Genomic DNA, 8,293 nt, shown 5'->3' on the forward strand with positions numbered 1-8,293 from the left:
CATCTGAAGGCTCAACTGGGCTGGATGTTCTATAAGGCCCATTCACATGGCCAGCAGTGGATGATGGCTCAGAAGGGCTGTTGACCTACATGAGCGTCTCCCTGTGGCTTGAGCTTCTCATACAGGGTGTTTCACTCCAGTGGAGCATCCTAGGAGTGGGTGTTTCAAAGCTCAGGAAGCAGAAGCTGCCAGGCCAGTGAAGGCTTGGCTCGGAACTATTACAACGATATTTCCACTGTATCCTATTTATCAAAGCAACCATTGGCCTACCCAGATTCCAGGGTGTGGAGAAATAAATTCCCCCTCCTGATGGGTGAGTGGGAAGGTCATCTTCCTGAAGAGGATGTGGGATGGAAGATGTTGTTGCAGCCATCTTTGGAAAGTATGACCTGCCTCACTCAGCTTCATAATTAACCTGCAACTTATAAGCTACACGCTTGCGGATAAATTTCCATTTCCACACTGTTATTCTATGTTTAACTGGGCACAGAACAATGTTCAGTTTATGTTTTTAACTGTTGCCAAGGTTACATTTGGGGCCGAACTGTTATTAACTCATATCCTTTAATACCTCCCAAGGCTATTCTAATTCAAACAGGTATTTTAGCTCAGTGATAAGAGAGTTCATGGAGTCCAGGGCATGGGTGAAGCTGCCACCATTTTATATACATTCACAAGAGTTATTTGTACTTCCGGCCAGTTCCAGCATCTCAAAGATGACCAGGCAAAAATATAAAAACAGGTCCGTTCAAATTCATCACAACAATGAAAACTTTTTTAAAGTCCACAGCTACCTCTCTTTAGCACCCACATGCCAATCAAATTAGACTTCTCACCCTGGCCTTATTCTGTTTTCTGAGATATCTATTTATTTATTTATTTATTTATTTATTTATTTATTTATTTGAGACAGAGTCTCGCTCTGCAGCCAGGCTGGAGTGCAACGGTGTGAGCTCGGTTCACTGCAACCTCCACCTCCAACGTTCAAGCGATTCTCCTGCCTCAGCCTCCCGGGTAGCTGGGGCTACAGGCATACACCACCATGCCCAGCTAATTTTTGTAGTTTTAGTAGAGACAGGGTTTCACCATGTTGGCCAGGATGGTCTCGATCTCTTGACCTTGTGATCTGCCCACCTCAGCCTCCCAAAGTGCTGGGATTACAGGTGTGAGCCACGACATCCAGCCTATTCTGTTTTCTTGATGCCTACATCCTGCCATCCTAATTGGATTTCACTCCCACATCCTCTTCCATTGAAATATTACTTCTTTCATGGCAAACTCAAATTCCTCTGGATCACCTTTCCTAATGAATGTCCCTGCTAAATGAGTGTGACTTCACTCTTCTTTGAGCCTCTGTAACTCTTGCCTGACACCTCTCCCAACTCTCACCTTTTCTACTTGGAGTAACAGTCCTATTTGGGCTTGTCTCTCTACTTCCTTCCCTGTACCTTTGCATCCATTCCCTGCATAACTCAGCCCAACACCTCCACACAACAGGTGTTCTATGAATATGCGTCAAAGTGGATTGAACCTCCAGGAATGCCATTCTATCATATTGTCATTTCCTCTGATAGCCTGGGCTGATAAAGATCTCACTCACCCTTGGGGAACTGTCTTTATTGACATTCATCCACTCCTTAACTCAACCAAAATGGACTGGATAAAGTCCGAGTGTTAAGCCAAAAGAATGTTTGAACATAACCCTGGATTCAAGTTAAATCATCTCACTTCTACCAGCAAAATTATCTTACCAAAGGAAACAGGCATTACACGCCACATGTTTCCTCCAATTCTGGCTCCTTAAAGACCAAAAGAGATGTTCCCTGGAGGTGGACCCACGGCTGTCCACAAAGACCAGAATGTAGCTTCAGCGGGAGGAGCCAGGCTTTCCCATCTTCTCCCCAGCTTCTCCTCAGCAGCCAGACCTTGGGCTGCCTCTTAAATGCTGCTTCTTTTGCTCCCATTCACAAATGTGGGGACTTTCTTGCTGACCCTTCCTGATTCTGCTTTTGTAACTGTAATAGATTCATTGCCTGATGTGCAGGGCAAATCAATACACCGAGACACCGGGCTACAGCAGAGAAAGAGGTTTCATCGTAAGGCTGCCAAAGGAGGAGATGGGAAGAGACCTCAAACCTGTCTCCCTCAAGGAGTTTGGGGCTAGGATTTCTGAGGGTTTTGGGTTTTGGAGTGGGCTGAAGTGTGAGGACCACTGATTGGTTCAAGAGTTGGGGGGGTGGGTGAAGTCATGGGACCAGGAGGTGGAGAAACTATTCCATTCCTTTGTGGGGGTCCTCAAACTGGGTGATGTGAGCTGTTTTTGCTGGAATTCAGGATATGGAAAACATCTTAGGCAATTCTTAAACAAACGCCTTATAAGTCTAACTTCAGAAATCCTATCTAGAAGAACAGCAGGGACACAGATGATCAGGATCCAGTGCTCCACGGCTCTCAGTGACAAGGAAGCGGGCCACAGTGGGGCCTGACTCATGCTTAATTACAACTCTGTTTCTGTCCAGAATTCTTGCTAAGCCTGTGAGGACAGCTTCACTTTTGCTGTGTCCACACTGGGCTGGGCAACTCCCCCATGCTCCTCATGGGGCTCCTAACCCATTCCACCCTCTGGGAGAGGACCCCAAGAGGAGTTCCAGCCCCTTCATGGACTTGTCAGTCAGGGTTATCCAGAAAAACAGAACCAATACTACAAGCATCAACAAATAAGAGGGGATTGACTGCGGGAATTGGCTCGCATAATTACGGAGGTTGAGAAGTCCCACAGTCTGCCATCCACAAGTTGGAGAACCAGGAGAGCCAGGGGTGGGATTCAGGCTGAGTCTGAAGGCCTGAGAACCAGGAATCCAAAGTCTGAAAACCAGAGACTATGGAGGTCCCAGCTCCAGAAGGACAGGAAATACAAAAAAAAGTAGATTAATTATCCTGTCTGTGACTTTTTGTTCCTTCAGGGCCCTCAGCAAATTGAATAATGCCGTCTGCATTGGTGAGGATGATCTGCCTTACTCTGTCTACTGATTCAAATGCTGATCTCTTCCAGAAACACCTCAGGGGCACACCCATATTCTGTCAGCTTTGTGGGTATCCCTTTAGCTGGTCAAGTTGACACGTAAAATTATCCGTCATAATGGAAGACAAACAGAAGTGTCCCATGCAAGGTGGGCTAGTATTTAAATGTATAAAGGCCAGTTACTTAGAAGCTTTGTGCCTTCATTTCCTCAAGTGCAAATGGGGATAATAATGGCCCTTCTTCTATTGTTCCTTGAGAGCACCCCCTGAAATAATTCACTAAGGCATCACAACAGTTCCTGATGCACAGAACGCAGACCATAAATGCTATGCCTTCCTGTTGCTAAAAGTATTATTGTCAGCTGGGCATGGTGGCTCATGCCTGTAATCCCAGCACTTTGAGAAGCCAAGGTGAGTGGATCACTTGAGGTCAGGAGTTTGACCCCAGCCTAGCCAACGTGATGAAACCCTGTCTCTACTAAAAATACAGAAATTGGCCAAGCGTGGTGGCGGGCACCTGTAATTCCAGCTACTCAGGAGGCTGAGGCAGGAGAATCACTTGAACCTGGGAGGCGGAGGTTGCAGTGAGCTGAGATCATGCCATTGCACTCCAGCCCAGGTGACAAGAGCGAAACTCCATCGCAAAAATAAATAAATAAACAAAAGTAGTGTTGTCTGGGGTTATGTTTCTCAAAGGAGACCCTGACACAAGGAAAGGTGTGATTTTAGGCCAAGTCCCAGGAGGGACAGCTTTACCCTAATCCCACAGGGTATCTCAGGAGTGTGGGGCTACCTGGGGGAAAGAATCCCCTAGTACTCCCTGCTCTTCACTGACAGGCAAATATATTACCAGAGTCCAAAGGCAGTCCTCCAGGAAGAGTGGCAGGTGTCGGAGGAGGGACAAGCAGGAGAATAGGGGGAACCTGGGAGGGTCTGGAGAACCCTGTGGTGTGCATCACAGTTGTACCTGCCAAACCTTTCTGAAGATCTCATTCTCTGACTGTCCTTTTCACTCTACAGTCTCCATTCTTTGTTCTGCATCCTAGCCCCTTATACCATCTACAGCCTGTTCATCCATTCGGCAATTATTTATTGAGTCCTACTATATGTCCAGTACCATGCTAGGGCCTCGGAATATATCCCTGAACAAAAGGCAAAAATGCATATACCCTCATGGAAATATTCAGTGGTGGCAAATTTTACCAGTTTCTAAAGGAGATCTGGCTTTTAGAAATAGCCAAAAGTCAGAGAAGATGCAATTAATTCCATGATAGCAATTTTCACCCAAAGTGAAATTGATAAGACTTATGAATTGATAAAACTGATTTTCTCCTAGACCTATTAAAGGAGAAAATTATTGCCTATTTTTCCCAGGCAATAATTTTCAGAAGAATTCTTAAAAATTACACATTTTTGGGCCAGGCAAGGTGGCTCATGCCTGTAATCCCAGCACTTTGGGAGGCCGAGACGGGTGGATCACAAGGTCAGGAGATCGAGACCATCCTGGCTAACACAGTGAAACCCCATCTCTACTGAAAATACAAAAAGTTAGCTGAGTGTGGTGGTGGGCGCCTGTAGTCCCAGCTACTCAGGAGGCTAAGGCAGGAGAATGGCGTGAACCTGGGAGGCAGAGTTTGCAGTGAGCCAAGATCACGCCACTGCACTCCAGCCTGGGGGACAGAGCAAGACTCCATCTCAAAAAAAAAAAAAAAAATTGCACATTTTTTCATTACATGGGTAAATAATCATACTACCAAAACCTGCAAAATGGAAGAAAGTAAATTAATTACCTATAATTCCACTGACTTTCCACAGCTACTGTTAGCATTTGGGGGTATTTTCGTCCTGTCTAATCTTTGTGTCTACTTTATATTTTTTCTAAATTAGAAAGCATTTATGTATACTCATGTATTTCTTTCTCGCTCTATATTTTAGCTTAGTCCCACAGTTTTTGCAAAGAATATTCTAATGACCACAGAATATGGCATTCTTTACTTACTCATTCTCTATTATTAGCCCTTTGAGTTGTTGGCAACCTTTTCACTATTAATTGTTGAATTGACTAATTCAGAAAACAATTCCAAAACGGGAGTTTCAATTATGTATGAGGCAGTGAAACCATAATTGAAATGAGTACAACTGACTCCCAGGGAACCCTTTTGAAGGATGACTCTGATCTGGATATATCAGGTTTATCAGATTGGTTCCAAAACACCCATAGTCTGCAATTCCGTGTTTTCCATGTTTGAGGAGTTATTTCTAAGTTTACCAGGCAGGCTTTAAAAGAGGGATTCCCGGGGGGAGGGATAACATTAGGAGATATACCTAATGTAAATGACGAGTTAATGGGTGCAGCACACCACCATGGCTAATGTATACATATGTAACAAACCTGCACATTGTACACATGTACCCTAGAACTTAAAGTATAATAAAAAAAAAAAAAAAAGAAAAGTGAGAACAAATCAAACCCAAAAGTAGTACAAGGAAAGAAATAATAATAAAGATCAAATCAGAAATAAATAAAATTGAGACTAAAAATGCAAAATATTAAAAAAAAAAAAAAAAAAAAGAGGGATTCCTGGAATTTGATTTTTATCTTCACCCAACAGCAGCATCCAAGTAATCTCCTCAATCTCCCCTAGAGTGCTCCACAGCAACCCTTCATAGAGGAGGAGGGAGAGGCCAGTGGTATCCTGCGATTTGCCAATGTCGTTCCTGCCGCGGCTTCAGCTGACCCCTGAAGGGCCCTTGAGGCACTTTTCCCGGAAGGCCCCGTAGGTCTAGTTGTCACTGGTTTTTCGGAAGGCTCTCGAAGGCCTCCGACATCTGTTAGACACGACCCGAGACAAAGACAGCTGGGAAAACCCACAAGGAAGGAAATCCCACTGAGAAAGGAGCTGCCTCTGAGTTCCTTTGAAAGCCATAGTTAACTATTGTTCCGTCACAAAAGCTCAAGTTGAAAGCTGCTGCTGATTCCAGGGTCAGTCTCTTAGCCCCTGGCGGAGTTAGCGGGAGGGAAGGGACACAGAAGTGACTGTGTCCCCAGAATGGCTGCCAGTGGCTGACGGAGCAGCTGAAGAGCTGCTGCCAAGAGCCAGGGCTCCCTCCAGAGAGGGCCTGGTCCCAGCAGACCACGCGACAGGCTAAGACAATGGGGCATTAGCTCTCTGTGGCTCCTCCCTGCCCGGCATTGGCATTTACTGCACGTCCCACACTCATGGGTCTGAAACTCCCTGGAAACTGTAGTAAATTGTAGTGAAAACTTTCCAGCAGCCACCTGCACACACTCCCGGACTGGATGAATAAGCAGAGAGTTCGACTTCTTTATCTTCCCTCTTGTAAGGCCTAGAAAAAAAAGGAACACATTTTAAAAGTCTGTGAACTGTTCAAAATTGAGCACACGCTTTCTGGCTGGACACCTTCTCATTTTCTTTGGCAGATATTTGACATCAACGTGCAGAGCACTTTGGATGAAGAGAGCAAGCATTTGGTGGGAAAAAAATGGGTATCACAGGTATGTTAGAAAAGAAAAAGAATCTCCAAGCTGCCATCTACAGCTTTCCCTGAGCAGTTTCTGCAACACATCAAAAGCCTTCACATGACAAGTGACATGGTCCCTGGAGCGGGCCACCAGGACAGAGGGTCACGCCTGCAAGTTGGCATCAAGGACGGTCCAGTTAGCACTCTGCAGGACTAAAACTGGGAATGACCTCTCGCTTGGTGGGTTCAGCCTAATGTTTTGTGTGTTTACTCTGGGTTGAGAGAGAGGACAATCCCTTAAAAAGCACCCCCTAAAAAGAGACAAGGGAAATAATGTTGAAACAAACACTAACGCACAAAGCTTTTCTACACCACCATGGGTAGAATTCTGAGACTAACATATCTTAACACCTCCTTTAAGGAAATAGGCCAAAGAAACCCTCAAAGGACCTTGTGATAAGACAGTCTAATCTGTAAGCTGAAGACCACCCTACGGGGAAGGAGGCACACTAAAGCTGGCTTCCTTGTGGCCACAGCAATGGGCTGGTGTGTGCTATGAAGGGTTTGGATCAGAACTGGGCATTCAGAATATAGCAAACTGCAAAACCACCATGACAGTTAGCATGGAAGAGTCTCAGAAGGTGCCTTGACATGCAGCTGATATCTAGAAGGCATGGTCTGGTGAAATCACAGCAAACGGCTGCTGTTCCAGAGCCTCCTAGTGCTCTTCTTTCCTCCCACCACAACCCTCCCAGCGCTCGAAGCCAAGATGGGCAGCTTCAGGGGCCAGCCCGGCACCAGCCCACCTGTGGGAGCACCAGACAGTTCACAGAGACTGCCACACCTGAGCCCTGTCCCTGTGCATCTCCCCATCCAGGGAGGGCCCAGAGAACAGCACCGGTTGGGACGTGCCCAGTGCCCAAGGTTGCCAGGGCAGTGTTCTGCCGAGGCATCCTCAAGAGGTCACTTGTGGGAAACGCAGCCCCAACAGTTTACCATGCAGCCGTTATTGTATATCAAGATGGAGCCAAGATCCCAAGGTCCTTCAAATCCATCAAGAAGGCTGGGCGCGGTGGCTCACCCCTGTAATCCTAACACTTTGGGAGGTCAATGAGGGTGTATCACTTGAGGCCAGGGGTTCAGGACCAGACTGGCCAACATGGCAAAACCCTGTCTCTACCAAAAATACAAAAAAACCTAGCTAGGTGTGGTGGTACACAGCTGTAGTCCCAGCTCCTTGGGAGGCTGAGGCAGGAGGATTGCCTGAACCTGAGAAGCAGAGGTTGCAATGAGCCAAGATTGCACCACTAAACGCCAGCCTGGACAAAAGAGTGAGACTCCTTCTCAAAAAAAAAAAAAAAAAAAAAAAAAAAAAAAAAAATTCCATCAAGAACTGGATCTTCCAATGAGGGGCTTGTTGGAAAATTTCCCCTCCTCTATTAGGCTTTTTTCAACAGGCATGAAGTCTCGACTATGCTGGGGTTCTTTGACCAAAGAAGGTATGGGAGAGACAATGCTCATACAGAAGTGCCAAGCTCAGGGTTACATGTTTTATGCCCGATCTTAAAAGTGAAAATTTTTCCCATGTCTGCAACAAGATTACCAAGTGACAGTGACCATAAAAGCTAAATAGGCCTCTATCACAATTCGTCAATTGTAGTTTTTTTTTCCTGAAAGTTCTGCATTTCTACCATATTTCTTCTTTTGACAATAATCAGACATATTGTCATATTGCCACCAAAAGTATTTACTTCAGATTGGAAATTCTCAGACTATATCTTCAATGAGA

Source organism: Macaca mulatta, chromosome 6, assembly GCF_049350105.2.
Source record: "Macaca mulatta isolate MMU2019108-1 chromosome 6, T2T-MMU8v2.0, whole genome shotgun sequence".
Classification (NCBI taxonomy): domain Eukaryota; kingdom Metazoa; phylum Chordata; class Mammalia; order Primates; family Cercopithecidae; genus Macaca; species Macaca mulatta.